General features: G+C 39.1%; 1 protein-coding gene across 1 annotated transcript in view; it reads left to right on the forward strand.

Annotated features, from left to right (window-relative positions):
• Positions 1-12,209: 12,209 nt before the first annotated feature.
• The window catches only part of LOC134571714 (ATP-sensitive inward rectifier potassium channel 12), an 87,231-nt gene continuing 82,449 nt past the window's right edge, over positions 12,210-16,991 (forward strand). Inside the window, exon 1 of the mRNA XM_063430253.1 lies at positions 12,210-13,060. The gene's annotated coding sequence lies outside the window, so the exon portion shown is untranslated. The remainder of the gene's footprint in view (positions 13,061-16,991) is intronic.

A 16,991-nucleotide genomic window follows, 5' to 3' on the forward strand; every position in this document is an offset into this window, starting at 1 on the left:
TGTGAAGTCTACGACATAATAAGCTATAATACACTAATGGAAACTAAGCCACAGAAGGAATTTATCTTCTCTGCCCAATGGGGGGCCGAAAGTACTCGTACACTTAATACTACACAACGGCGTTCAGCACTAAACGCACTCAAAGGCCTCACTTCTTGTTACTCACACATTGAGGCACACAAAAAATTGATCTACAAGTGGTATCTCACCCCAAGCCGTCGCAACAAATTTTACCCCGGAGTACCAAATACTTGCTGGAGATGTGGCACAACGAACCCACATTTGGTGGACATGCCCGGCTCTCGAGCAATTGTGGTCTGGGGTAAAGACAGTCTTTCGAGATTTGTTCATACCAGACATCCCTGTCAACATTAAAACAGGGTCAGCGCTAAATAACGAGAGGTAGAGTAAGATAAAGCAGCAACCCTAAAAAGGGGATCCCTCTCAACCCTTCAAAATAACATACAGAAAAAGGAAACAAATAGAGAAGGGCTGCGCCACAGATAAAAGTACTTAAAATCTTGGCCCAGTAGTGCAAGATATATCACATACAGAATGTCTCTTATTGAAAGTAAATGCAGCTGTGGTTTCTGGATTATTTGTGCTTGGGGGATGTGGTAGGTCTGGGTCTCTTCAGTCTCTGTATGTGGAAAGAGGGAAGACAGAGCGACCTTATAGTGCAATATGTCAGGACTTGACGGACAACACGTAAGAAGTAAAAATATTGCACTCATATGACCAGCTCTAGTGTATATCGAATATAGTGGTATAATCCCCCCAGATGTTGTTGAACTACAACTCCCATGATTCCCTGGCTATGTGTTTCATTGAAAGAATCATGGGAGTTGTAGTTCAGCAACATCTGGGGGGCCGCAGTTTGGACAGCCCTGACCTAGATAATCATCTGCTGTGAAAGACCATCATCATATCCCATAAGTGGGGATTATACCACTATATTCGACAGCCCTGATCTAGGTGCTCAGAAAAGAAGAAATAGCCACAAATAGTTCTCTCAGAAATATAATAAAAGTATATAAAAATAAGCAGAATATTACTCACAAGCATAGAGCAGACTCACTGCTCTATGATGACAGCGTTGGTGGTATGATCCCCACCTAGGATATTCTTGAGAGTAGAAGTGATAAAAGTCTTTAGGTAAAAATAGATAAAATGCCAGGAAATTTTTAAGTAAATTATTGAAATAATGAGGTAATGGATTGTAGAAAAAACAAAATCCTTTATTCAATTTAAAAATCGTAAAAAGTAATGTCCATAACGTGTTTCACCGTGTAGGCTTTCTCAAATGGAAAGCCTACACGTTGAAACGCGTTATGGACATTACTTTTTAAGGCTTTCAAATGGAAAGCCTACACGGTGAAACACGTTATGGACATTACTTTTTAAGATTTTTTAAAATGAATAAAGGATTTTGGTTTTACTGAAAAGATTGTTTTGATCGCTGGCATGTACAGGACAAAATTGGTACCATCTCTGCTTACTCGGTCACCAAGTCCATACAAGTGATGGACTACAAACCTAACATAACATAACCCTGTCCCACACAAACTTGACGAGGAGCCCTCAAAAAGGAATGGGTTTTTAACTAGGGCACAATCTTACAGGATCACTGAAACTGCTACCAAGAGGCCCACAAGGTACTCTAACCTGCAGTATGCATTCACTAGACTGACCCCTATGTCCTTTGTCAGTGCCCAGTCATGCCCTGCTCCCCACAGCGTTATCCCAATGCTCATATTTCGCTAACCCAACTGTCACCTTTTGTAAGATTACATAGTTACATAGTTAGATAGCTGAAAAGAGACTTGCGTCCATCAAGTTCAGCCTTCCTCACACCTGTTTTTTGCTGTTGATCCAAAAGGCAAAAAAAAAAAAAAAACAGTTTGAAGCACAATTTTGCAACAAGCTAGGACAAAAAATTCCTTCTTGACCCCAGAATGGCAGTCAGATTTATCCTTGAATCAAGCAGTTATTACCCTACATTTAAAGATTATATCCTTGAATATTCTGTCTTTGCAAGTATGCATCTAGTCGCTGTTTGAACATCTGTATGGACTCTGATAAAACCACTTCTTCAGGCAGAGAATTCCACATCCTGATTGTTCTTACAGTAAAAAAACCTTTCCTTTGCCTTAGACGAAATCTTCTTTCTTCCAGTCTAAACGCATGGCCTCGTGTCCTATGTAAAGTCCGGTTTGTGAATAGATTTCCACACAATGGTTTGTATTGGCCCCGAATATATTTGTATAATGTTATCATATCCCCTCTCAGGCGATGTTTTTCTAAACTAAATAGGTTTAAATTTGTTAACCTTTCTTCATAGCTGATATGTTCCATTCCTTTTATTAATTTTGTAACCCGCCTCTGCACTTTTTCTAGTGCCATGATATGCTTCTTTAGAACAGGTGCCCAAAATTGCACAGCATATTCAATATGTGGTCTTACCAGTGATTTATAGAGAGGCAAAATGATATTCTCGTCCCGAGAATGAATGCCCTTTTTCATGCATGACAATACCTTACTGGCCTTGGCCACTGCTGATTGACATTGCACATTGTTGCATAGTTTGTTGTCTATAACAATTCCCAAGTCCTTTTCGTGTGTTGTTATCCCTAATTCACTTCCATTAAGGGTATACGTTGCTTGTGTATTCTTTACGCCGAAGTGCATAACTTTGCATTTTTCAACATTAAATTTCATCTGCCATTTGAGTGCCCAGTCCTCCAGTCTATCTAAATCCTTCTGCAGCAAAGTAATATCTTGCTCACATTGTATTATTTTACAAAGTTTTGTGTCATCTGCAAACATTGAAACATGACTTTCAATGCTGTCTTCAAGATCATTTATAAAAATGTTAAATAGAAGGGGTCCCAGAACAGACCCCTGAGGGACACCACTTGCCACCTCTGTCCAGCTTGAAAATTTACCATTAACGACAACTCTTTGTATTCTGTTTTTAAGCCAATGTTCTACCCAAGAACAAGCATTTGCATCGAGACCGATTTCCTTGAGTTTGAACACTAATCTTTTGTGTGGAACTGTATCAAATGCCTTGGCAAAATCCAAATAGATCACATCCACAGCAACACCCTGATCTATACTTCTACTTACTTCTTCATAGAACGCAATCAAGTTAGTTTGACATGACCTGTGCTTCATAAAACCGTGCTGATTTTTGCTGATAACCATATTCTCCTCAAGGAATTCTTGAATATTATCCCTTAATAACCTTTCAAATATTTTACCAGCCACAGAAGTTAAGCTCACAGGTCTATAATTTCCAGGCAAGGATTTTGAACCCTTTTTGAAAATAGGAACCACATCTGCCTTCCTCCAATCCTCCGGAACACTTCCTGAAAGAAAAGAATCTCGAAAGATTAAAAACAGAGGTTCGCTTATTTCTACACTTAGTTCCTTAAGTACACGTGGATGGATACCGTCAGGCCCTGGAGCTTTGTTTATATTAACTTTCTTTAGTTGCTGCAGCACATTGTCTTGAGTTAACCAATTACAATTATTCTGCAAGTTTTTAGTAGCAATCATTTGCACATCTATTGCCATGGGTTCTTCTTTAATATATACGGAGGAGAAATAGTTATTTAGAATTCCTGCCTTTTCTTGGTCTTCATTAACTAACACCCCCGTTTCAGTTTTAAGTGTACCTATACTTTCATTTTTGGGTTCTTTGGAATTTATGTACTAAAAAATGCTTTGGGGTTGGTTTTGCTCTCTTTAGCTATCATTTTTTCATTTTGAAGTTTAGCAAGTTTAATTGCCTTTTTGCACGCATTATTTGCTTTCTTATATCTTTTATAAGATGCATCTGATTTGTCTGATTTAAATGCTTTAAATGCCCTTTTCTTATTTTTAATCTCTTGTTTTACTTACTTAAGATTGATGTCTTTCTCCAGGATATTCCTTCCTCTATGTATACGTTTAGCTCCCAGTTCAACCTAGGACATACCCCTACATTGACCAAATGTAGCTTATACTGTTGGTATTGCTGTTTTGTTATGAGTTATGTATTGCAATTGAACGAAGAAGTACCAGTTATGTATTTTAAACTGTGCCTTTGAATTCCAAAGTTCTAACATGCATTGTTCAATATTGGACTATATCTTAAATGTATGTCCCCACACCCACCCCATCCCTTTTTATTTCTGTACCCCCGATTCTACCTTCTCTTTATCTATGCTATTCAAAATGATAATAAGCAATTATTACAAATAAAAAAAATACAACACTGCATCCAAACACACCCCTGAATGCAAATGCAGTCATTACACACAAACATCCCCACTCCGTCCCGTGTCAACCCCCATATTAAAAAACTAAAATTAGCTACAAACATCAACTCTACACACAAAGCACACCTGCATTTAAAAGCCAACACTACATATAAACACACTGCACTCAAACACAAACACACCTTTGCATTCCAATGGCAACAGTACAAATACACCCCTATATGCACACACATACTCTATACAGAAACATGCTTACATTCAAACGCCCAAACACTGTTCACAAATACAACTTTGCAAGGATGGGCAAATGATAGAGCCCCAGCTGGCATAGCATCATGGGAGTTGTATGACAGATGGGGATCAATATTTTCGCCCTTATTCGCTAGAGAGGGGCCCAAAAATATTTCTTTCACCTGGACCCTTTCTACATTAGTTCCACCACTGAGTGACAGCGTGTATGTGTACCCATATAATCTGCTGTGATTAATTTAATTGATTCAACTGTATACCTACTTTTGGGCCTCCCTGTATAAAACATTTATTTTGCTATCTTTTATGCTCATTTAAGAATTTCTATTGTTCACTGAGCTATTAGGTAAATATATGGTGGAATTTTCCCACGCTGTGTAATTTGACTCATAACACTCTGATTGGTGGATAAAGTAACCAATCAGAGAGTTATGAGTCAAATTACACAGCGTGAGAAAATTCCACAGAACTTTCCCACGCTGTGCAAAAGGACACAGAGCACTCTCATTGGATGGCTTGAAATCCACCCAATCAGAGTGCTCTGTGTCATTTTACACAGCGTGGGAAAGTTCTTTGGAATTTTCCCACGCTGTGTAAAATGACACAGAGCACTCTGATTGGCTTAAACCAACCAATCAGAGTGTTCTAAGCCTAATTGCAGGGCGTGGCAAAGCTTTAGAAGCCTTGACCCGCCCTGCGGAGCTCAGTCCGCGGCGTGCCCTCGAAGGGTGAAGAAGGATTAATATTTTTTGCGCTCGTTTTTTTTTTTTTTTTAAGTGCGACGGTTATATTGGCTTTTTATTTGGCCTTTTTAGGGGCGGAAGAAAGAAGATTTTAGAAAAAAGAAGACATCTAATGGTAAGTTTTTTATTTATTTACAGGTTTTTAGCTTTATTGACTCCCCCCTCATTATTTTTAGGGTGAGGGGGGTAGGTAGGGGGACCATTTTTTTGGGGGGAGGGGAGGTGGTGACTAAGGGTTTGGGGACCCCTAGTCACCTGGGGGGGACTTTTTTTTAGGGCCCCCACCCGCCGTTTAGGGGTTGGGGTCCGGGGGGAGGACAATAGGTCCCCCCCTATTGGTATTTAGGGCCCCCACCCGCCGCTCAGGGGTAGGGGCCAGGGCGGGAGGACAATAGGTCCCCCCCTATTGGTATTTAGGGCCCCCACCCGCCGCTCAGGGGTGGGGGCCATGGGGGAGGACAATAGGTTCCCCCCCCTATTGGTATTTAGGGCCCCCACCCGCCGCTCAGGGGTGGGGGCCGGGGGGGAGGACAATAGGTCCCCCCCATTGGTATTTAGGGCCCCCACCCACCGCTCAGGGGTAGGGGCCGGGGCGGGAGGACAATAGGTCCCCCCCTATTGGTATTTAGGGCCCCCACCCGCTGCTCAGGGGTGGGGGCCGTGGGGGAGGACAATAGGTCCCCCCTATTGGTATTTAGGGCCCCCACCCGCCGCTCAGGGGTGGGGGCCGTGGGGGAGGACAATAGGTCCCCCCCTAATGGTATTTAGGGCCCCCACCCGCCGCTCAGTGGTGGGGGCCGGGGGGGAGGACAATAGGTCCCCCTATTGGTATTTAGGGCCCCCACCCACCAATCAGGGGTGGGAGCCAGTGGGAGGACAATAGGTCCCCCCCCTTTTGGTATTTAGGGCCCCCACCCGCCGCTCAGGGGTGGGGGCCGGGGGGAGGACAATAGGTCCCCCCCATTGGTATTTAGGGCCCCACCCGCCGCTCAGGGGTGGGAGGACAATAGGCCCCCCCTATTGGTATTTAGGGCCCCCACCCACCGCTCAGGGGTGGGGGCCAGTGGGGAGGACAATAAGTCCTCCCCCTTTTTTTTTTACTTTAGGGCCCCCACCCGCTGAGGGAGGGGGGACCCTTTTTTTTTTTTTTTTTTTTTTTTTTAACAGTGAGCAGCCACAGGCTATGTTCGCCAGGAACTATTCGCCAGCGAACCATTCGGGACATCACTACTCAGTCCCCAAATCTATCTAAATCCCTCCGCAGGAAAGTAATATGCTGCTCACATTGTATTACTTTACAGAGATTTGTGTAATCTGCAAACACTGAAACCTGTCTTTCAATGCCTGTTTCAAGATCATTTATAAATATGTTAAATAGAAGCGGTCCCAAAACAGAACCCTGAGGGACACCACTTACCACTTTTGTCCATCTTGAAACTTTATTATTAATGACAACTCTCTGCTCTCTATATTTAAGACAATGTTATACCTAAGAACAAGATATTTTCATCTAGACCAAATTCTTTTAGTTTGAACTTTAATGGTCTAACCTATTGTGAGGAACTGTATCAAACACCATGACAAAATCCAAATAGATCACATCCACTGCAACACCCTGATCTATAATTCTACTTACTTCTTCATAGAATGCAATTAGGTTAGTTTGACATGACCTATGTTTCTAAAACCATGCTGATTATTGCTAACAATGTTTTTCCCAATGAATTTCTGAATATTATCCCATAATAACTATTCAAATACTTTCCCAACCACAGAAGTTAAGTTTACAGGTCTATAATTTCCAGGCAAAGATGTTGAAACCTTTTTGAATATAGGAAATTGTCACAATGACTTACATTAAATTTTCCTGGGTATCTGCGATCTGAGAGGGCACATGATAGTCTGTTAGTCCTTGACCCATGTAGGGAGGGAAGCCCTTGATAATTAATCTTTGGGACACAGCTTAACAAACAGATTATAATTTTTTTTTTTTTTTAAACCATGGCATAGCTGTACCTAGAACAACACTAATAGGAACAAGCCACCTACTGTTTACTGTCTACCAATAACTACCATTGCTTGTCAATTTTACCAAACCTACAGTCTCTGCACATTAAATTTAGAAAACAATATTTTTTTAGGTACTAGAGGCACTTGATGGTGCAGCTCATAGGAAAACATTATATTTAATTATTTCCTATGAGAAGCATTGGTTGTACACACAGTGCTTGCCATGCATGCATATTAGGCCTGTAATGCTTCTCTATGGGGAGCATTCAAGATAGGGTCAGGAACATAAACATTGATTCCTGACACTATTTAGCCCACTGTCCCCCTCCTTGCCTCTCTTAAATAGGGTGAAAACTGACCCTATTTCCAGCACCACTGTTTGACACCACCCCTGATCTGCCTCCTTAGCTGACATCATCAGAACTGATTATCTCAGCCAATCACAATGCTTTTCCAATAGGATTGGCTGAGATTGCCAAAGATGCAGGCCAAGGGCAGGGCCAAGCACCTCACTGGCCAATCAATATCTCCTCATAGAGATTTAAGATTTCCAAGGGGAAAGTTCAGTGTCTCCATGCAGAGGGTGGAGACACTAAATGTCAGTGCTGCAAACTGTGCAGCACTGCCCCAGGAAGCACTTCCAGTGGCCATCTCAGGAGTGCCCACTGGAGGTGTCTCTAGGCAACAATGTAAACACATTTACAGTAAAATGTCTGCAGGGACTGACTATAGTCACCAGAACAAAGACAATAACCTGTAGTTGTTCTGGTGACTATAGTGCCCCTTTAAATTAGTCCAGCGATGGAAGAGGAAACGCCTCCTTAAAGGGACACTGTAGGTTCTGTGTCTGCCTCATCTCATTCAACTGGTTATAGTGGTATGAATGGGTAGTTCTACTACAGAAAAAGGAAATATAACAGTGTAGTATGTACACAATCACCACTCAGTACGCAAATTCCTATTGGCAACTCACTATTATCCAGTTAAAATGGAGCCTTCACAAAATCCTTGTCAGGAAGCTTAGCTCCCAGGTCCCTTTTGCTTCCACTTCAATTACAGGGTGGTGGGACAGAAATAAATAAAGTGCAGAATGTAAACAAAAGCCAAGTAAAGTGCAAAAATAATTAATTATTACTCACATATGAATTCAAAACAGCATATAGAGCAGTCCTAGGCATTTCGTCACTTCTAGGAGCTTCCTCAGGGTCAAATGCTGCTGAATGTGCAATCAAACAAAGAATAAAAAATTCCCTCCCTAACTAAGTCTTTTTTAACCTCTCTTAATTACTCCAGCATGTGCGTTTCATTGCAGACTTGAATGATAAGGCTCCTTCTTTATTCCGATCCTATTCTTCACATCATCGTGATAATAGTGAGTTGCCAATTGGAATTTGCGTACTGAGTGGCGATTGTGTACAAACTACACTATGTTATATTTCTTTTTTCTGTAGTAGAACTACCCATTCATACCACATATTTTGTATTCAGAAGACAAGAGGAGATCTTCTAGGTATTGCATCTACTTAGGGAAAGTGCTGTTTCTTTTTATTGTAATTTCCACATACTGCAGTATTCGCACTTTATAGGGGCTTGTGTTCAGCTTTGTATATAAACTGGTTATAGTGTCTGGAGTCCACCGGTACGGTCATTTCATTCAGCATTAAACAGTTTTTAATGTTTTTATATTTTAATGCTTACCAAGAGCCCCCAGTAGGGATGTGCATGGGCAAAACATTTGGTTCAGTTCGGCACTTCCAAAATTCGGGACTTCAGGAATTCGACACTTTGGCAATTTCCTAACCCTACCCCTAACCCTTACCCTAACCCAACCCCTACCCGTAACTCTACTAGGGTTAGGGGTAGGTTTAGAGGAAGGTTGGGGTAAGGGTTAAGGTTAGGGTTAGATTCCCGTCATCATTCCCTTAATTTTACCTCCCTCTCCTGTTTTGGCACTTTTCAGAAATCCGAAGCACTTTGGCACTTCTGAAATTCGGCACTTCGGTTCGGTACTTCCGAAATTCAGCAATTCGGCACTTCAGCAATTCGAAGCATCCAAATGTCCGAATTGCCTAAATTCGGCCGAATTTAAATTCGGACCGAAACAAATTGCACATGTCTAGTCCCCAGCAGCCCATCCCCTCTCAGTATTAGCTTGAGATTGGCTGAGAGTATCAACTGACTGCTTTTAGCCTATCAGAACTGCAACTAACAGTATGAAGGGTATGACAACAAGGAAGTGTGTAAACTCTGCCTTAGCCAAACCTCTAGAAGAGGCCAGATTATGGGTGGCCACGGACCCTTATTTAGTGTTAAACTGCTCTAATGTGGTTTAACACTGAATAGAGGGAGGAAACTCTAGGCACTATAACCAATTCAAAGAAATTAAATGGTTATAGTGACTACTGTGTTCCTTTAGTGACATTGTGGGACATGGAGAGGTGAACAGCACTGAGGGAGTCTTGGCTCTGGAAAAAAGTAAGTAAAAATATTTTTGTTTTAAAAATATTTGTATGTCAAATCGAGCACTGAATGTAACTAGGGAAAGTGGGATAATAGTGCTAGGCATACAGATTTAACAGGTTCTATGGAATATGTTGTAAGAAATGTAAGACAAAAGGTTGCTGTACTGGTGCAAAAAGTCACTCACACATTTAATAGATGGAGAGAAAGCAAAATACACCAACATTTTGGCAACAGCGATATCGCAATATACAATAATATCCTCAGGCTCTACTTACCAATTGGTTCATGGGACTTCTTGGTAATATTACAGGGAATGTGAGTGTTAATACATAAGTAATTAAAGTGGTTTCTTAGTAAATGTTTTTGCAACGCAATCTAGACTAATTTACCCTATTTCAACTTTTAAATGTGCTGTATGCATTTAAAAAAAAAGCCCCAGTACAATTAATGATTTTATTGGGACTAGATATAGTTAAAGAAATAGAAAAAAAATTAACAGGTGTATATATAACTGGCAATGAAAGGATTTTTCGGTTAGGATTTTCCTTTCTATGTGACAGACCGGGTGGAATTTGGAAATATTTGTGTTGTGCTTAAAGTTATGGGCCAGTATTTTGTGCCATGACCTGTGTGTTTGTTGTAAAGCTAACTTGATGCTCCTGGCCTTCCTCCAATGCATTGTGGGAAGCAGCCGTGCTGAAGGATGCTGGGAGGGCATTACAAACTGAAGGTCACCTTTCCTCTCCCGGGTTTTCTCATCACAGCAAAGAGATAAAAGCAGCAATTTGCCTAACAGATAAAATAAAGCTATTGGCTCCACATTCTGCATACAGAAACATCATGCATGGTCCCTGGGAATAAAGCCTTTATCATTACAAGAAAGGATCGGATCTAAGAGGAGAACTCAAATATAACAACTTTTCTAGGTTAACATATTTAACCCTCAAATTATCTAGTTTGCTGGTGACAACCAGAGCCAGAAGAGAATGTACTCTGAGCTGGGCAAAAATACAGTAACAACCAGTCTCTTCACATACAGGGCTGGATTTACTTCTACCGTCTCACAAAAACAAAATTCACTTCTCAGATACCAACTCCATGAGTTGGAAGATGCACAAGAAAGTTAGGAAATATATATTTGCCTCCCTACCTCCTTCTTTCTGCAGAAAAAAAAAATGAAATTATCACATGATATTATATTATCACATGATATTATAACAGTATAGTAAATATATCTAAAAAGGGAAAAATGCACAATTGTAGTGTTAGTAGAAATCCCCATAAGACATATGAGCATAGGAAACTTCCTACTAACTAGGACCTGGTCACTTAGATTGTAGTGACTTAGGAATGGAGACAAATCAGTATACTGCTTAAAGTAGAACAAACTTAAACTAATAAAAATAATCTATGAATAAACTTTCCAGGAGATAAATGATAGCTGAATGAAACTCTAAACTCATTGGGTAACAGAGTAGACTAAATCCGGATGTCACATAAAAACAAGGTTCAAATCAGGCTAGCCAAGTCACAATGTATTTCTAAACAGGTTACCCTTTCTAGACATAGTGTAAAATGTTCTCTGCGTTTCAATAGTCTATGCATTTCTAAATAGCAATACTAATTAAAAAAAAAGTTTAATTTTATTGAAAACAGTAAACAAATTATAAAAAAAAACAAAAAAACTTTCAGGATTTATTACTGATTCACATTTTTTTTGTAATGTATCCATTTGACTGTCCCATGAGCTAAATTGTCACTACATTATTTTCACATTTTGTACAGTTGTATGTTTTATATATTGTCCGTGATCATAGTCAGATCATCCTCACTCCACCAACCCCTACTATAAGGTAGTTTGGGTTATGAACACCTGCTAGCCCTGTAGACTAGAAAAACATTTTCATCCTTGCTAGCACAACAGACATAAAGGGCTCCTGGTAAGACTGTTAAAGTGCTAAGTGCACCAGGAAGGTCTATAGAATAATTTTCGAGGTAGTATGTACACCTTGTAGCACTCTAGTGGTTTTCCCATCTCTAAAATTTGTATAAAATTAGAATAAAAGGTCTGAGCAATATGTTAATCAAATGGCTAATCACAAATGGTTAATGGTAAATTATTTTAGCTGCAGATTTGCTATGTATTCTTTTGCCAATGGCTACATTTTGCCAATTGCTACCTTTTACCTACTTACTTTGAGAATGATTTTTGCTTTTCCTTTCCAATATGGTCAGATATGCAAGAAAAGGGTTAAATAGTAAAAACTGGTTTAATGTTAAAATTCAGTAGCTTGGCAAGTTTAGACAGTAATGTGTTAAACACCAATTACCTGTTTACTGTTTAATCATATATTATGACAGTGACACTTTCTTTTTTTCATTACACGCTGGCTCATGCAATAAATTCAGGGAGTGATTTTAAACAATTATATGGCTTTGAAAGGGATCTAGCAAGAAGAACGTAGTCGTAGATTGACTGTATCAGCAGCAGGGATGGAAGAGGCAGAGCTGTTATTCCTGACAAAGACAGGGAAGAGGAGGAAGAAATGAATAATCAGGCAGGAGGCAAAGAGAAGCGGGTTAGCAGGATAGCATTAAAATGTCACTGCTAGCCACAGTGGAGAAAAGAGGATGTCTTCATACTGTAAAGTCATTGAAAAGGCATAGAGATGGAAGGAGCAGTGAGTGATGAAGGAAAGACCCATTCAGAGCTGGCAAGAGAGGAGGGGGACAGTGAGGAGCACAGACAGACCTGCCGTGTAAAAGTTCCAAAGTGCTGATACAGTGATTTGGTGCTATTTAGCTGCTGTTCATGGCAGGAGCAGCAGGAGGGAGTGCAGACTTGTGGGAGTCTCAGTGCCCCCTGTGTGGAGCTCTAGAGCTGGATATTGCGTGGGACTCTGAGCTGCAGAATTAATACCCAAATAGAGAAGGAAAAATCACCAGTATTGGAGGAGAATGTATGAGAGGCACACGTTGAGCATCATTTCCACCCGGTAAAATTGTTTTACCTGGATCAACACGAGAATAGAACGTTTACATGGACAGAAGACTTGGCACCATCTCTGGCTCATGACATGGACTGCTGAAGTCTGGAAGCCACCCCATCTATTTCTGAAGATCCCACGGAGGCTCCTAATGGAAGGGAGCCTTTAGCTGGAGGAGCACGCACAGCAGACACCAGTGAATGGATTCTGGATATAATACTATGTTCAGCTTGCTTGGAGTATGTGTGGAGCCTCTTAACGCAGGGGAAGTTCTGGACTCCCCACCAACTGGGTAATTGGTTCTTCTTAGACACTTCCTCAGAGATCTGACTTCAGGTGACTGGTAAGAGAAAAAAAAAACTCACACCCCCCACAACCCCCTAAAGTCCAAACATTCGCTTTATTCCAAATATAACATCTGCTTGGCATAGAGTCCCTGTTGGTCCCTTATTTTATTTCCTTTGAGTGTCAGAAAGGAAAATATAAAGAAAGTCTTAGACTGGGGCAGACTGTGTAACTGTATAAACAAACTTCATGTATCTTGCAAGTTGCCAGGCAGAATGCTATGGATGTTGTAGTTCTTAAAGTTCTCCATAGTCAGAGCTGCTGTGTAGGGTGGTGTATTGTCTTGTGGATTGTTATACATAGGTATAACCTGGCATTACACACACTTATAGACATATAACATAATTCTTGCTTCAGATAAACAACACAATGATTACTTGTAATTGAATGACAGAAAATAACAAGTGCATGTCACAGGGCACCTCACCAATATTTCTGCTACTAATGTTAAATCACAAGAGTCACAGTTTGCCAAACTTGACATATGTGTATGTAGGCCATTATGACCCCGCCCAGTTTCAAATCCCATTAAGGGTATAATAATAGCCATCACAATATTTCCAAGCGCTCTCTCTCCACTTAGTGGCCAATTCCCAAATGGCTCCTTCAGATAAAGAGGGTATGAAGAGTGCATTGCCATAAACAAGTAGTGACTCCAGTGATGGAGGAGAAAGTGTTAATCCCAAGTAGTAAACACCAGTCTCGCACATTGCAAAAGCAGCTCATTGTTTTTCCTAATGGCACTTAAAGGGTTAACATGCATCTATATGAATTCAGGAAACGTGACACCATTACCAGGCACTTGTTGTTTTGCTGTCAGACGCTACATACCAGTAATGCCTCATCCACTGGACTGTGCAATGCAGAATGCTTATCTGCCTTGCGAGAGCGGATCACCGGTAGTAGAAAATGAAATTATCACCCATAAAGGGTAGACGATGTATTAATGGACTTCCGAAATAGCTTGCTCTGTGTAGCAGCTAAACCAGTTGAAAACTACTCACTTTTATACTTTTTGACAACAATCTATGATAATAGCAAAATTGCAAATATTAATTTGTCACAGAATGACAAGTGCCATTATGAATCCCTTTAATCCCATGAAAAGTTAGAATAGCACAATATGCTCATAATAGCAGTTATGATTATATTTAAAAAAGATACGCAGAAGACGAATTTAATACCTGTTGGATTATTTGGGGATATATATATATATTTATTTTATTATAATTTTATTTTTGTATGTGTTCTGATTGGCTATGAGTATTATTTATAATTACTACCTCTCTTCAAGTAAAAAAAAAAAAAAAATAAAGTTAGTAATGAATTGTTTAATTAATTAGTGGATCTGTTTGAAATCAATTTGTGTGTAGAGAAATTATCACTGATATTCAGAACTGATGTCACTGAAAGATTATTTTATTTTATTTTTTTTGTGTTTTTTTTTTTCTATTTTTGTATTTTCAGTTCAGTAGTCTATTGTATTAACATGTCCACAGAACTAGCCAAAGCCTAAAAGCATTATATAAAAAGAAAAAGATTTATGAGTTCTACTCAAAGACATTCTGTAAATAGCTCCACAGTGAACATAAACTCTACTTGTGTCAGATGAAGGTTTCCTGTAAGTAAAAATAGAATTTGGAGATATTGCATTCATATGCAAAATTTTCTACTGCACAGATTCATTAGTATCACTCAATAGAAATGTAAAAATAGGCAACAGACAATCTAATGATATAGAGCAAGTGTACAATTATTCTAAAAGTAGATTGCAAAATTATCCTAATTTATTGAATCAATTATTTCTAGTATTGTAAATTTCCATTTTTTTTTTTTTATTATTAAAACATGCTTTGAAATATATTCTGACTGATAAGTAAAAATGTTAGCAAAACATCCTATTTGCAACCATTTGAAATATAGTTCTGGATTCTCTTAGCAGAATAGGGGTTACTCACCTTAGTCTGCTAAGAGAATCAATTCTAAAATGCTTTAGTTGTACCAGAACCAGCTAGTTTAATACTTGGGGGTTTATCCACTACACAATGAATGATAAAAAAATAAAAAAATAAAAAATAAATAAAGCCAACATAACGAGTTAAAAATTAGCAAAATCACATGTGTTTTCAAAATAGGCTGTATTGGCCTGAGGTTTGACTATTCCATTTTTTTTTTTTAATTCACCAAAGTTAACTATTTACTAATGAAACACTTTTAAGTTAATTCACTAAACTGAACTGCAGCAAATGAACATCTGGCTGGTAAAAATAAGGCAAAAAATTAAATTGTTCAAGTCATCTGTAGTCATAGTTTGTCCATTTCAAACTAAACTTTGCCATGTTTAGAATTTTGAGTATAGCGATTAAACGTCTCTGAGGTTTATTTATAAAGACTGAATTGTAAGTGAATGGAGAAGCAAATTGCACCATTTATAAATATAGCTGACATGGAACATTTCGCAAACTCATCTATAGTAACATGGCTACTCAAGTCTAAATAGTTTTGAGAATAAACAAAACCCCTTTGCTTTCTACTCAGTAATATTGAGCATTTTTCCATCTTGTCAGTTTTGATCTACATTTTGGAAGCCAGTTGTCAACACAATTCATATTTTGGAAAATGAATATAGCAGATTTCATGACAATATTTTTCAATGTGTCTGTATCTGAAGTATACCGTTATTTAAATTCTGATAAATTTGCCGTGTCAAGAACCAGTTGTGATTGTCAAATTTTGTCACATTTTAAAAACCCAAAATGGGTCAAACTGAACAATTTGGTCAAAATAGCTACCTAATTATATTTTTACTATTCATTTATTGTTTTTTCAAATTGGGTATTCTATGTTACATTTTTGTAATTTCAGTGTAAAACATTTCAATGTTTAGTGAACGAATCTCAATGTATAACTTTGACCAGGTCACTCAAGAACATTTATTCTTATCCTGTTCCTTCACATGTCCCTTTGTCTTTGCATTTTAGATCATGTCCTGCTCAGATGCACTATACATTTTCTACATCAGTTTAGAGTTTTTGCAGACACAAACAGATCCTAAGGTCCTTGGAGACCTACGTACTTACAGTTACTCTCAATACAGAAGACATGACTTTGAGCCCCGAAGAAGATATTTTAAGAATCTTTCAAATTGTTTTAAAAATAACAGACAAGAATGCTGGTAACAAATGAATAGGCATAGGTCACAAGAAATTACTGGAATAGTTCATGATATGAAATCTATTATAAGCAGTGAATTATGATGAACATACCTAAAAAAAAAAGAGAGAAGATTGCATACTTGTGACCAATAATGAGCTGCATTGGAAGTCAATTTTGTCAAATCATTGACGCAACAGATAATTCATAGAGTACTGCTGTGGTCTTTGGTGCTTAAAAGACTGAGATCCCACTATCAATCCAGAGATAAGCATCTCCTACCTGTTGCATGGCAGGTGTGAGATTTTTTTTTTCTTCAATGATGTCAGGGCTTTGGACCACAATATGAAAGGGACACTATAAGCGCCAAAACAACTGTACATGCTCCTGCAGTCTCATTACGCTGAAAAGTGCCTTTGTTAATGCAGCCCTAGCCACACCTCCCCTTTCGCTCACACAGCCTCCCTACACACTTCCTGGAAAAGAGTCTACATTTTTTTAACTTCACTTATTGCAGTGTATTATATTTAAAATGTCTTCTCTTTTGCTCTGTTAATACCCTGCTATTGTCTGCGATAGCATCCTGTATGTGATTAACATTCAATTAACAAAGTAGGAAAATGTAATATAGTGTTTATGTAGGTTGTGTTAGTCACAGCCAAAGTTGTTTTGATGCATTGAGGAACCCTTTAAACAAGGGAGATGTAGAAAATTATTTTGAGCTAGTTAAAACAACTCGCTCCACAAGGCAAGTCTCATGGGTGACTTTTCATATA

The sequence above is a fragment of the Pelobates fuscus genome, chromosome 8, assembly GCF_036172605.1.
Source record: "Pelobates fuscus isolate aPelFus1 chromosome 8, aPelFus1.pri, whole genome shotgun sequence".
NCBI lineage: Eukaryota > Metazoa > Chordata > Amphibia > Anura > Pelobatidae > Pelobates > Pelobates fuscus.